General features: G+C 41.1%; 1 long non-coding RNA gene across 1 annotated transcript; it reads right to left on the bottom strand.

Annotated features, from left to right (window-relative positions):
- Window positions 1–4964: 4964 nt before the first annotated feature.
- LOC115165158 (uncharacterized) lies at window positions 4965–6316 on the bottom strand. Its single transcript, XR_003870082.1, has 2 exons — window positions 6066–6316; window positions 4965–5897 (listed from the first exon to the last, which is right to left on the bottom strand). It is a non-coding gene; the product is annotated as an uncharacterized LOC115165158 (long non-coding RNA).
- Window positions 6317–15759: the final 9443 nt, after the last annotated feature.

Genomic DNA, 15759 nt, shown 5'->3' with positions numbered 1-15759 from the left:
AGCAGAGTGCCCAGCCAGAAAAAATCTGACACCCATTTTTCAAGCTAGCATATCATGTCACATAAACCCAAACCACAGCTAAATGCAGCACTAACCTTTTATAATCTTCATCAGATGACACACCTAGGACATTGTGTTATACAATACATGCATGTCTGTTCAATCAAGTTCATATTTATATCAAAAACCAGCTTTTTACATTAGCATGTGACGTTCAGAAAAAGCATAACCACCGCAAAATTCCGGTGAATTTACTAACAGTTTGCTAAATTACTCACGATAAACGTTCACAAAAAGCATAACAATTATTTTAAGAATTATAGATACATTACCCCTCTATGCACTCGATATGTCCGATTTTAAAATAGCTTTTCGGATGAAGCACATTTTGCAATAATCTAAGTACATAGCCCGGCATTACAGGGCTAGCTATTTAGATACCCACCCAGGTCAGCATCCACCAAAATCACATTTCCTATAAGAAAGATGTTCTTACCTTGCTTGTTCTTCATCAGAATACACTGCCAGGACTTCTACTTCAATAACAAATGTTGGTTTGGTCCCAAATAATCCATCGTTATATCCAAACAGCGACGTTTTGTTCGTGAGTTCTAGAATGCTTCTTCGCGGTGTCGCGCATGGCGCATTGGCGTGTCAAAAATGTCTAAATATTCCATTACCGTACTTCGAAGCATGTCAACCGCTGTTTAAAACCAATTTTTATGCCATTTATGTCATAGAGAAGTGTTAATATTCCGACCGGGAGTATGCATTGAGCCTAAACAGCCGAATAAAATTTCTCCTCAGAAGCGACTCATGCACGCGCATCATTGAAAGGTCCTCCGAGCATCCACTTACAAAAGGCGATAATATATTTCAACCTGAGGTTCCCTCGTAAACCTTCAGTTATTTCGCGGGCTCTGAGAGCCTATTGGAGCCCTGGGAATTGTCACGTTACAGCTAAGATCCTTACTTTTCAATAAAAAGAGGTAAGACGCACGACTCCTTGTCAGACAGGGTACTTCCTGCTTGAAGCCTTGTCAGGTTTTTGCCTGCCATAGGAGTTCTGTTATACTCACAGACACCATTCAAACAGTTTTAGAAAATTCAGAGTGTTTTCTATCCAAACCTGAACAATAATATGCATATTCTAGCTTCTGAGTTGGTGTAGGAGGCAGTTAAAAATGGGAACATATTTTTTCCAAAATTCTCAATACTGCCCCCTATACCAAAGAGGTTAAAATCTATTTTTATGCCATTTTTCTCGTAAAAAAAGCGATAATATTCCGACCGGGAATCTGCGTTTAGGTAAAAAGAGGAAAGAAAATAAAGCACGGGGTCGACTCGTGCACGCACCTAAGCCCATTGTCCTCTGATCAGCCACTTGCCAAAAGCGTAAATGTGTTTCAGCCTGGGGCTGCCTCAATATCATTCAGCTTTTTCCCGGGCTCTGAGAGCCTATGGGAGCCGTAGGAAGTGTCACGTTACAGCAAAGATCCTCAGTCTTCAATAAAAAGAGCCAAGATGAACAACAACTTGTCAGACAGGCCACTTCCTGTAAGGAATCTTCTCAGGTTTTTGCCTGCCATATGAGTTCTGTTATACTCACAGACACCATTCAAACAGTTTTAGAAACTTTAGGGTGTTTTCTATCCAAAGCCAATAATTATATGCATATTCTAGTTACTGGGCAGGAGTAGTAACCAGATTAAATCGGGTACGTTTTTTATCCGGCCGTGTCAATACTGCCCCCTACCCCCAACAGGTTAAATAAAGGTGAAATAAAATAAAAAATAAATGCCTCCAGGATACTTTCCTGCTGGGTTCCACAGAAATGAAAGATCTAAAAAGCTTCCTCATGCTTTCACCCAGTCTTCCTCTTTAGGCCCCAGGTTCCCAGAGGTGTTCCCAAGTCATGTCACTTTCACTTTGTTCCCCATCTCCTCCATTTCACCTGATAGGTACGTCACCTGACATGCAAGTGCGTATCCCTAATCCACGTTCCATCCTCTTGAGGTAACTCAGCACTGTATCTGCTTTCACATCAATGCCTTCAACATTTTGTTCCCAGTACAATTACCCCTCTATCCTCTATCATATGATGCATTAACCAATAAAGCTGCTAAACCCCAAACCAACTATGATGTTTAAAGTAGTTCCCAGACCCAACCCATCTGTATGTCTTACAGTGGACTCTAGTCTCTCTCTCTCTGCTTCCTCTGTCATGGTGTCTTCACTCACCCATTATGCAGTTGGACCTCACTTCACGTGAGAACTATGTACCCCCCCAAGGAGAGACATGACGATCTTAACCACTGCAGGTACTGTTTGGAGTAGTGTGTCTCTCAAACCAATGCTGTAAACTCTCCTTCCAGACTCACATTAAGCATCTCCAATTCAAAATTAAATCTAGAATCGGCTTCCTATATCGCAACAAAGCATCCTTCAATCATGCTGCCGAACACACCCTCGTAAAACTGACCATCCTACCGATCCTCGACTTCGGTGATGTCATCTATAAAATAGCCTCCAACACTCTACTCAACAAACTGGATGCAGTCTATCACAGTGCCATCCGTTTTGTCACCAAAGCCCCATACACTACCCACCATTGCGACCTGTACGCTCTCGTTGGTTGGCCCTCGCTTCATACTCGTCGCCAAACCCACTGGCTACAGGTTATCTACAAGTCTCTGCTAGGTAAAGCCCCGCCTTATCTCAGCTCACTGGTCACCATAGCAGCACCCACTCGTAGCATGCGCTCCAGCAGGTATATCTCACTGGTCACCCCCAAAGCCAATCCCTCCTTTGGTCGTCTTTTCTTCCAGTTCTCTGCTGCCAATGACTGAAACGAACTGCAAAAATCTCTGAAGCTGGAGACTCATATCTCATATCTCCCTCACTAGCTTTAAGCACCAGCTGTCAGAGCAGCTCACAGATCACTGCACCTGTACATAGCCCATCTGTAAACAGCCCATATATCTACCTACCTCATCCCCATACTGTATTTATTTATTTATTTTGCTCCTGTGCACCCCAGTATCTCTGCTTGCACATTCATCTTCTGCACATCTACCATTCCAGTGTTTAATTGCTATATTGTAATTACTTCGCCACCATGGCCTATTTATTGCCTTAACTTACCTCATTTGCACTCACTCTATATATACTTTTTGTTTTCTTTTGTTCTACTGTATTATTGACTGTATGTTTTGTTTATTCTATGTGTAACTCTGTGTTGTTGTATGTGTCGAATTGCTACGCTTTATCTTGCCCAGGTCGCAGTTGCAAATGAGAACTTGTTCTCAACTAACGCATCCCCTGTCCTCCCATCGGTCCTCCAGTTACCAGTAACCAATCCATGTGACATGAGTCTTCATAAACTGATATCCCAACAATGCTACTAAAGTAACCACTGCTACTTCCAACATGGCCCATGACTATAGTCTCACAATACCTCTCATCTGTGCAGTAGTCCAATTCCATTCTATCAATATAGCATTCTACGCTTCTACTACTGCTCCTTCAGTTACTGTCCCTACAGCTCCTTCTGTTACTGTCCCTACAGCTCCTTCAGTTACTGTCCCTACAGCTCCTTCAGTTACTGTCCCTACAGCTCCTTCAGTTACTGTCCCTACAGCTCCTTCTGCTACTGTCCCTACAGCTCCTTCTGTTACTGTCCCTACAACTCCTTCTGTTAATGTCCCTACAGCTCCTTCAGTTACTGTCCCTACAGCTCCTTCTGTTACTGTCCCTACAGCTCATTCAGTTACTGTCCCTACAGCTCCTTCTGTTACCGTCCCTACAGCTCCTTCAGTTACTGTCCCTACAGCTCCTTCAGTTACTGTCCCTACAGCTCCTTCTGTTACTGTCCCTACAGCTCCTTCAGTTACTGTCCCTACAGCTCCTTCAGTTACTGTCCCTACAGCTCCTTCTGTTACTGTCCCTACAGCCTCTGCAGTGAGAATACCTCCTTCATGTAAGCTGTCAAATGTTCACCGGCTGTTAGAAATTGGAGAAAAATGAATGAGTTGGGAATAATATCCAACCTAACAAAACTCACAGGTGTCCTGAAAGTTTACCATAATGTCTGAAATGCCACTGGTATCTCTTCTACTCTCACCATGATCTAGGTATGTGTAATGTTCAACTAATTCCCCATATTGTGTACAGTTAGCTGCTCTCCTTCTTCTATGAGCTGCTGTAACAATATACAGTCTAGGGATGATACTCATCTATCATTACATCTAACCCATAACACACTATACTCTATCATTACATCTAACCCATAACACACTATACTCTATCATTACATCTAACCCATAACACACTATACTCTATCATTACATCTAACCCATAACACACTATACTCTATCATTACATCTAACCCATAACACACTATACTCTATCATTACATCTAACCCATAACACACTATACTCTATCATTACATCTAACCCATAACACACTATACTCTATCATTACATCTAACCCATAACACACTATACTCCTAATGTATTTTCTACAGTTATAAACATCCTAACACATTCTCAAATCAGTTAGTCAATATACATCATTCCCTCCTCTGGAACAATGAACAGCCTCATGTTCCACGAAACCTAAAAACATATTGACTTGAAAAGAGAAACAAAGAACATGTTTAATAACTAGACGTAACATAAAAACTCTGAATACAGGGTAAATAAAACAACTTTCATGGTTGTCCCAAGCCATCATCCAGTGATTCCCCCAAACAAACTCAGGATGACACTTAGAGAAGTTTCTGGAGACTCTCTCGGCCACATCAATGTTAGCAGCGCCCCCACCCCTCATCGTGCTTCAGCAATTCTCTCTCTCTGTATCCCAATCACAACTAAAACATTTTATAAATTATCCACCCCTCATTGTGCTTCAGCAATTCTCTCTCGCTGTATCCCAATCACAACTAAAACATTTTATAAATGAACCACCCCTCATCGTGCTTCAGCAATTCTCTCTCGCTGTATCCCAATCACAACTAAAACATTTTATAAATGATCCACCCCTCATCGTGCTTCAGCAATTCTCTCTCTCTGTATCCCAATCACAACTAAAACATTTTATAAATTATCCACCCCTCATTGTGCTTCAGCAATTCTCTCTCGCTGTATCCCAATCACAACTAAAACATTTTATAAATGATCCACCCCTCATCGTGCTTCAGCAATTCTCTCTCGCTGTATCCCAATCACAACTAAAACATTTTATAAATGATCCACCCCTCATCGTGCTTCAGCAATTCTCTCTCACTGTATCCCAATCACAACTAAAACATTTTATAAATGATCCACCCCTCATCGTGCTTCAGCAATTCTCTCTCGCTGTATCCCAATCACAACTAAAACATTTTATAAATTATCCAACCCGAATTTAGAATGACTGACCTCAGTGCTTACTCTGAGTCTAGGCCTCAAATTCCAGTTTTATCAATTTAGCACACATCATCCCTGTTAGAACATACATTTATAAACAACTTTTTATTGCCGGTTAGAACTCTTCTCATTACAGCCCCCCTTAGTCCCTGTTTTCCTGTCATGAGAGGCCTGGTAATGAAAGATCAGTATCTCAATGCATTCCTAGTTTAAATAGTTAGCAGGCTGTATACCACCCCTCCTGTCATGAGAGGCCTGGTAATGAAAGATCAGTATCTCAATGCATTCCTAGTTTAAATAGTTAGCAGGCTGTATACCACCCCTCCTGTCATGAGAGGCCTGGTAATGATAGATCAGTATCTCAATACATTCCTAGTTTAAATAGTTAGCAGGCTGTATACCACCCCTCCTGTCATGAGAGGCCTGGTAATGATAGATCAGTATCTCAATGCATTCCTAGTTTAAATAGTTAGCAGGCTGTATACCACCTCTCCTGTCATGAGTGGCCTGGTAATGAAAGATCAGTATCTCAATGCATTCCTAGTTTAAATAGTTAGCAGGCTGTATACCACCCCTCCTGTCATGAGAGGCCTGGTAATGAAAGATCAGTATCTCAATGCATTCCTAGTTTAAATAGTTAGCAGGCTGTATACCACCACCCCTTTCCTTCACCCAGTACTTATCATTCTAGCTGGTCTTCTTCAGATATCGTTCACAGTTCATTTTCCCAACGGCACATGTAACTTTTCCCTGTTACATTTCATGGCCCTTGATAATGTCCCGATTTTAATATCCAAGTAGATACTTCCGTTTCTCCCACGTACACAAGTCTCTCACCTGAACTTGTTCTCTCTCTCCACACTCACTCCACACGCGCTCTCAGCACTCCGGCCCTGGTTTATGGCTCGGACTCAGATAGTGGTAAAAGTCACCGTCTCTCATTGCCTTTGTCGCTCTTTCTACAGCTGGTTAGGGAGGGTTTAGAGGTTGACACACTCTGTCTATGGTCAAATTATTCCTACCATGCATGAAGACACGATCTGACGTCACCTTCCATGAAAACCTCAACAAAGCACAGATCATAACAGTTAAGTTCATTACATTTCTGTTTCAGGAAATTCAGACAAACTTTGACTATATGGCGAATTATGACATTAACCTTTTCTTAATAACATCTCTAAGACCAATGTCAAAAAGCATAACATAATGTTACTGCAAAAAAAAAACATTTTCTAAATTAGTCCATACTCCCTTATTCTACTGGCGACCTCTAGGAAGAGTTACCAGATCATGAAGTTAGCACCCTAACCCCTCACAGAATTCCCAGTCCAGAATCCCAATCTGGTGAAATTTACCAATCTGGTGAAAAAAAACACAACATGAAATTAGCAATACATATATCATAATCCATGTGAAGTTACTGTCATCCCTTCTTAACATATATTGTCTTTTCAGCCTGAACACAGTACCACTGTATATGTACCCCAAAAACCAGGACCTAAGGAAACAGTTTTTTTTCTTTCTTTCAAACACGTGATTAAAAAACCTACAGGTTAAATAAAAAATAAACCAATTCTAATAACTAACTTAGAATTACAACTCTTTATAACTCCCTACAGAAATAATAATTATCTCCTAAAGAAATGGTTTGGATAGAGAATGATGTTTCTCATGAATTATATAATGAAACCCCCCGTCTATTTAATTCCTAATGAAGTTGATCATTCTTCATTAGGAATTTTTAATATTCAGGGCTTTCGTCACCATTAAAATGTTTCCTCTCCCTTTCTTTCCCTGTCCTTCGGAAACCATTTAAATACCTCTTCAAAACATTTCATCCTCCTGCTGGTTCTCCATAACCAGCATACCACATAAAACAGTAAAAGTTCATTTTAGGTTAGGTAACCCCAATGCTAATTCCTTGTGACCCCTCCACCCTTTCGTCCATTCTAGAACCCCATTCCAGAATAAGACCACATCAATGTAAATGTATTTAAAAATAAAACCACATAAAATGTCTAATGATTTAGACAAATCCTAAGGCCTTCTGCATTTGCAATGAGTGTTTGGTTATATAATTTAAGTCATAAAACCTTTAGAATCCATTCCCCTGGCATTTCACCTAGAATCTTCAACCCAAAATACGTTTTCCTGTTGGAAATGTAGCCAATTTCTCATCGTAGGTATTCTGCAATATTTAATCCCTGGCCTTTACTAAACAGTTAGGTAAAACGTGATCTCATACGTCTTCCATCACATAGAAACTGTAATCTCTATGAACCACCTATGGATCTTACAGAGACTAGACACCACTAGGTGAAACTTCCATTCTTGCTCATCTCAAAACGATTGGTTGTTGCTCTTTTGAAAAAGATGCAAACTCTTGTATATCTGCATTACCTTTTAATGCACTAGGTTCCAGTATCACCTTACACTCATTCTTCCAATGGCCGATAGTCCCACATCTAAAACAGGGAGCTATCTCCTTACACTTTGATGTTTTTACACTACGTTTCTTAGTTTTATCCTGGCCGTTGAAACTATAGTTAGTGATTTCCTCTATGGTCTTATTAACCCCTCTCGCGTCTGCGAGGTCAGCGGAGTTATATTCCACTCTCAAAACATCGTCTTGAATTAAATCTACTACCCCCACAATTACCGTTTTGATCACAGGGTTCAACCCCGTCATCAGAGCAGAAGCGCAAATTCTATCAATCCACTCCCGTTCCCAGTCCTTCTGTAGTAGCGTACTGGTGTTACTCTTTCTGGGTTTATCATTATGCATTTTCTGTTGATAGAATGCTGACATCAAAACGCTGCTATATTGAGCTTTTGATTCTGGTTTTATGTTCTTGTGCCAAGTCATAATTGCCTCCCTGAATTCTTTATTTGATTTGAATTCACCGTCAGCAGGAAAATGTTGTCCTATTTTATCTAATTTGCTATATTTTTCCCATATTCCAGCCGAATTGGTAGAATGCTCATGTGCTTCTTTCAGCGACTCCATGGCTTTATTAAATTCCGCTATCTCTATATTACAGGGAGAAACGGGTCCGTTTGTAGCCATATTAATAGTTATTATTCCCTAAACACCCCGACGGTGTTCAGGGTATTTTAGATTTCTTCACTCCCATCTATAATACACAGCTTCTATTAACTATTTTCTAAGATAGCACTACACACTTCCCCGGATAATCATTAATTAGTCACAGCACCTAATACCTTGTATTCGAACCGATAACATAGCGTCTGCCAATCTATTACTGGAGAATACGGATTTCTTAATGGCTTTGTGCGGTATCTCCTCCAATATCCCTACTATTGATAACACACATCACCATAATTATTCACACTTGTCTTCCTATTTCCACATAATCTGCCATGGTTCACCACCCCAACAGGGCACAAAACTAACCTCCCATTCACACACACACTTTTATGGCTACTACAACTAGGCTCTCCCCCGTTATAGTTTATGCAGGGAACCAACCCCGCTGGGATTCACCTTTCGCAGGTTCCAGCCTGCGCGGGCTTACCTTCCGGGACTCACCCTATATTAATAGTAATCACAAGTATTAATCCACTGGGATTTACTATTGACTTTATAGTACGAGCAGGAACCAACCTACAAGGGAGTTACGCCCTAGGACTTACCCTACAGGTACCAGCCTGTATGAGTTTACCTTCCGGGACTTACCATTTACAGTCGTGGCAAAAAGTTTTGAGAATGACACAAATATTAATTTTCACAAAGTCTGCTGCCTCAGTTTGTATGATGGCAATTTGCATTTACTCCAGAATGTTATGAAGAATGATCAGATGAATTGCAATTAACTGCAAAGTCCCTCTTTGCCATGCAAATGAACTGAATGCCCAAAAAACATTTCCACTGCATTTCAGCCCTGCCACAAAAGGACCAACTGACATCATGTCAGTGATTCTCTCGTTAACACAGGTGTGAGTGTTGACGAGGACAAGGCTGGAGTTTACTCTGTCATGCTGATTGAGTTCGAATAACAGACTGGAAGCTTCAAAAGGAGGGTGGTGCTTGGAATCATTGTTCTCCCTCTGTCAAAAATGGTTACCTGCAAGGAAACACGTGCTGTCATCATTGTATTGCATAAAAAGGGCTTCACAGGCAAGGATATTGCTGCCAGTAAGATTGCACCTAAGTCAACCATTTATCGGATCATCAAGAACTTCAAGGAGAGCGGTTCAATTGTTGTGAAGAAGGCTTCAGGGCGCCCAAGAAATCAAATCAAATCAAATTTATTTATATAGCCCTTCTTACATCAGCTGATATCACAAAGTGCTGTACAGAAACCCAGCCTAAAACCCCAAACAGCAAGCAATGCAGGTGTAGAAGCACGGTGGCTAAGAAAAACTCCCTAGAAAGGCCAAAACCTAGGAAGAAACCTAGAGAGGAACCAAGCTATGAGGGGTGGCCAGTCCTCTTCTGGCTGTGCCGGGTGGAGATTATAACAGCACATGGCCTAGATGTTCAAATGTTCATAAATGACCAGCATTGTCAAATAATAATAATCATAGTAGTTGTCGAGGGTGCAACAAGTCAGTAACACAAGAGTAAGTGTCAGTTGGCTTAAAGAAAGTCCAACAAGCGCCAGGACCGTCTCCTAAAGTTGATTCAGCTGCGGGATCGGGGCACCACCAGTACAGAGCTTGCTCAGGAATTGCAGCAGGCAGGTGTGAGTGCATCTTCACACACAGTGAGGCGAAGACTTTTGGAGGATGGCCTGGTGTCAGGAAGGGCAGCAAAGAAGCCACTTCTCTCCAGGAAAAACATCAGGGACATACTGATATTCTGCTAAAGGTACAGGGATTGGACTGCTGAGGACTGGGGTAAAGTCGTTTTCTCTGATGAATCCCCTTTCCGATTGTTTGGGGCATCCGGAAAAAAGCTTGTCCGGAGAAGACAAGGTGAGCGCTACCATCAGTCCTGTGTCATGCCAACAGTAAAGCATCCTGAGACCATTCATGTGTGGGGTTGCTTCTCAGGCAAGGGAGTGGGCTCACTCACAATTTTGCCTAAGAACACAGCCATGAATAAAGAATGGTACCAACACATCCTCCGAGAGCAACTTCTCCCAACCATCCAGGAACAGTTTGGTGACAAACAATGCATTTTCCAGCATGATGGACCACTTTGCCATAAAGCAAAAGTGATAACTAAGTGGCTCGGGGAACAAAACTTTGATATTTTGGGTCCATGGCCAGAAAACTCCCCAGACCTTAATCCCATTGAGAACTTGTGGTCAATCCTCAAGAGACGGGTGGACAAACAAAAACCCACAAATTCTGACAAACTCCAAGCATTGATTATGCAAGAATGGGCTGCCATCAGTCAGGATGTGGCCCAGAAGTTAATTGACAGCATGCCAGGGCGGATTGCAGAGGTCTTGAAAAAGAAGGGTCAACACTGCAAATATTGACTCTTTGCATCAACTTCATGTAATTGTCAATAAAACCCTTTGACACTTATGAAATGCTTGTAATTATACTTCAGTATTCCATAGTAACATCTGACAAAATATCTAAAGACACTGAAGCAGCAAACTTTGTGGAAATTAATATTTGTGTCATTCTCAAAACTTTTGGCCACGACTGTATAGCCAGCTGCATACATTTCCTTCAGAGTATGTGAGCTGATTTGAGTGTTCAGAAATCCGGTTCATTGCTCACAGAGGGTTCTTGCACACTGCTCCAGAGCTCCATGTCCTTTGAGTTTTCATCCCAATATTACACTTTATATACATAACAGAAGAATGAAATATTACAAAACTGTTTTAAAATTGTTTTTTATAATAATCTTTATTCATTCTGAAATTTTGAAAAATATTAATAACATTCCACCATGAGGCCAAAGAGGTGCTTTTGGTCATTAAAACCAGGAAAGGGCCCCAACACCCATCTATTTTGGTGACTACCTGGACCTACCATTTGGTTTTGAAGTATTGAAAGAAAACCATATGATTTGAATGAAAAGGTGACTGTAAGAAGCATTCATAATTTCAAATAAGATATTTTATCATATTAAACAACATATAAACACTAAATAGATGTCTCTCCACTCACACTCCTCCAGGACCAGATGTCTCTCCACTCACACTCCTCCAGGACCAGATGTCTCTCCACTCACACTCCTCCAGGACCAGATGTCTCTCCACTCACACTCCTCCAGGACCAGATGTCTCTCCACTCACACTCCTCCAGGACCAGATGTCTCTCCACTCACACTCCTCCAGGACCAGATGTCTCTCCACTCACACTCCTCCAGGACCAGATGTCTCTCCACTCACACTCCTCCAGGACCAGATGTCTCTCCACTCACACAGGAGCTGTGTAGAAAGAGAGGAGAGCTGCGAGGACAGGGAGGATGTTTTAGTCATTTTGAAGCTGAAGTCTCAGCCAGGGAGAGTGGAGATGTTGGACTGATGAATGGAAGTATGGAGGAAGAAAGAGAAGAACAAAAGGATGGACTGACTAATAGAAGTAATGAATAAATAAATGGATGTACAGATCAACAGAGGAGATGACTGAGTATTAACAGTAGAGACGCTGATGAGCATCAGTAGCGATGTTGCCGCGTGGTGGAACTAGGTTCTCTCTGCTCTCCATCAGAGCCAGCCAGAGGAGCCTGTTTGTGAGGGAGAAAGAACAGAGAAGATGACAGTTTTAACAGTAGAGATGCTGACTGGTGGATGTCAGAGTGAGACAGCTAATGACTGCATATCAGATAACTATCTCCATGATGGGACAGACCTGAAACATTGTGTTCTCCTGGACCTGGGGACTATCCAGAGCAGACTGACATGTACTTCAGAACAAGGAACACTGGCCAACGCCTTCCCTCCACCAATCAAAGAGGAGTCCGTGGTCGTTTACCCACAAGTCTGTAGGGGCCACTGTACTCTGAGCATAGAGCTGATGGACTGTGAGCTCACAGGTCAGTGACATCATCACCTGTTTATATATGCTTCATCAGACCATGGTCCAATGGTAAACCTTTATTTGACACCCTGCTCATTCAGTTAGGACCAAAACAGTCATTCATTGTAATCAGATCAGCAGGTCATGATGGTGTTGTGACACCAAAGTTCAGTTTGTGATATCCAGATGTACTTGTGTGTCCAAATGAGTGAAGTGTTTTAGTGGTTGGTGTACGGTGGCTCACACAGTCCACTTCATGACCACCACTTCCTCCTTCTCCTACTTCTTTACTTCCTGTGTCTCAGTGTCTGTCTATTGTTCTGTGATTCTGTTCATCCAGGTTGTTCTGAGGCTCTGGGTCTGAAGGGGGGTCATGTACAGCACTCCGTGAAGAGGTAGGAGAAGACGGAGGAAGGAGTAGGAGGAAGGAGTAGGAGAAAGAGAGATCGTATTTGAATTAATGGATGATCTCTACTCCTTTGCTCTCCCTCCTCCCCCCCTCTCTCTCCCCCCCTCTCTCTCCCTCCTCTCTCTCTCTCCCCCCCTCCTCTCTCCCATCTCTCCCAGGTAGATCTGTTAATTCCCACTAAAGTATCAGGTATGGTGACTCAGGGATCTAAGGACTTTGGCCGTGTCCAGTTTGTACGCTCCTATAAACTAGTCTACAACAATGATGGACTGAGGTGGACTATATACCAGGAGGAAGCACAATACAAGGACAAGGTATAAACACATGATCATATGGATTGATTGAGTGATTGATTGATTAAGACACAGAAACAGAAAAGAGATCTCAGACATGAAACAGAGACCATTTATACCTGGTTCTAACATGCATCCTTTGTCCTGATCTTATACAATAATAATAATAATGATAATTATAATATTTGCCTTCTTTTTTTACGTGCATAGATGTTACATATGGATGTCCCCAGCAGGAATCAAACCTACAACCTTTGGTGGTGCACTCTGCTCCACTGACTGAGACACATTTATGGAAGGATGTAGATGATTAAAAGACACATTATGATGTGATTGTGATTTTCCTGAACCCCTCTGGAGGTAGTCAGACATGCTTTGTGTCTGGATATCTTACAAGTGTAGACAGATGTGGAAAGTTAAACTATTTAAATCATTATTATCCTGCCTTTTAAAATCATTGTCAGGTGGCACCATTGACTTATGACATCAATATGTGTCTTACATAAATACAGTTTCTGATGTAAAAACAGCCCTCTGAAAGGACAAAGCTCCACTAAATAACCAGAACATTTAAAAGGGGACATCTTACATACATCGTACATGAAAAGTTACAACATTATTCACACTATATTGTGAGGATCAAGGTCTTTTTGGGGGACAGAAAATGTAATCCAAAGTGTGCTTACTACTGTACAACATAACCACTGATATGGTATTTAGTGATACTGATTTAATACAATATTGTTGAAGTAACATATACTATGTGTAAATACAAAGCAACAAAACTCTTTCTATATAGTAAAACAAGCAACATAATACTTATATTTCTCTGTGTGTCTGTTTGGATATCAAATCAAAAGAGTTGGAATCAAGTATTGGAGTCAGGTGTTGAATGGACAACTGATACTCCTATAGTCCTCATTGTTCCTCCTGCTCCTCTGGTGGTGTAACAGAGACATCTGGTGGTTAGAGAAGGTTACTGCATGACTATTTAATTCCTCACCTATCAGTCATATGGACATCTGCATTCAGACTGATGCTCCATCACTTCCTCTGGTCTTCTCAAAATGCTGTCCTAGAGTAGCAGTAGTAGTAGTAGTAGTAGTAGTAACAGTAGTAGTAGTAGTAGTAGTAGTAGTAGTTGGTAGTAGCGGTAGTAGTAGTTAGTAGCAGTAATAGTAGTTGTAGTTGTAGTTAGTAGTCCGTAGGTAGTAGTAGTTAGTAGTATTAGTAGTGTAATACCCTTGTTTGAACTAGGTATTGACTTTATTCTTGTTAAAACCAAGTAGTGAGTTTATAATTAATTGGTATTATATTTAAAAAGTGATTGAATTGCTCCTAAATTGTAATGTTGTTAATGCATTTCTTTTTGAAGAAATATTGATTTAATGTATAAGTGAACTGTTTGGTTTACTTTTAAATTTAAGTTTTGACCAATAGGGTCGCTCGTTAAGCTGTGGCCAATGGGAGAGTTGACCTGCTTAACGGCAGGCCTGAGGGGAAAAGAGAGGGAGAGAGACGTTGGGAGAACGGATGGATTTTTACATTACGACCGTTGGTGAAGAAAAATGATGAAAGAAGACGACAAAACTAGAACAAAACCCATACCTACTAAGACATGAAGGGAAATACCCATTTTATATTATAAGAGTTGTTATAATTTTGTTAAGACTTACTAAAGACTGAAGCTACCGTCTCATCGTGGAGGTATTTGCTTGCCTTGAGGTTAGCCTAGCATCGTGTGACACCGAGAGAGAATCGCTTGGGAAAGCTGAATGAGTTCATGTTGCCATGGGGATATCGGTTACTGCTAAGGAGTACTGTCTGCATTGGTAGCTGTGCTGCTGTGGACTTTGTGAGGAAACCTGCATGGAACTGCCATACTTCACTGAGGGAATATCTACTAAGTAGTGAGTAACTACAACGGTGAGGTGCTTCTGGACTTTATGTGTGTCGTCGGTTTTATTTGAGCTCCAATGCGCGCCAACGGGTTAATTAATCAAACTTGAATTAATTTGGACACGGGTTGTGCACAACTTCATTGGGGTTTATTATTATTTTTTTTATTTTGATGTTGTGCTATGAAAATGTAATAATACACATATTGAACCTTATGTATGTTGTCTTGGTGGAGTCATTTATTGTTTCAATTTAATTTAATGCATGGGATAGTTTATCCTGATACAATAACAGAAACCTATAATCATTTCATCTGAAGTTAATACCCTATTGTCATCACCCTAGATGGTTTACAATAGGAATTCTTATTGGAGATGTCCTTCTCACCTAACATCCCATGCTGTTGAGATACTCTACATAAGTTAATATTGTGAGAGTCATATTCCAGCCTGGTGAGAGGGTTACAGTGGTAAGTAGTAGCAGTAGTAGTAGTTGTAGTTTAGCCTGTTTGGTATAGGGGGCAGTATTGAGAATTTTGGAAAAAATATGTTCCCATTTTTAACGGCCTCCTACACCAACTCAGAAGCTAGAATATGCATATTATTGTTCAGGTTTGGATAGAAAACACTCTGAATTTTCTAAAACTGTTTGAATGGTGTCTGTGAGTATAACAGAACTCCTATGGCAGGCAAAAACCTGACAAGGCTTCAAGCAGGAAGTACCCTGTCTGACAAGGAGTCGTGCGTCTTACCTCTTTTTATTGAAAAGTAAGGATCTTAGCTGTAACGTGACAATTCCCAG

The sequence above is a fragment of the Salmo trutta genome, chromosome 27 (assembly GCF_901001165.1).
Source record: "Salmo trutta chromosome 27, fSalTru1.1, whole genome shotgun sequence".
NCBI lineage: Eukaryota > Metazoa > Chordata > Actinopteri > Salmoniformes > Salmonidae > Salmo > Salmo trutta.
Note: the sequence above shows the minus strand (reverse complement) of the source record. Positions and strands in the feature narration are given on the sequence as shown.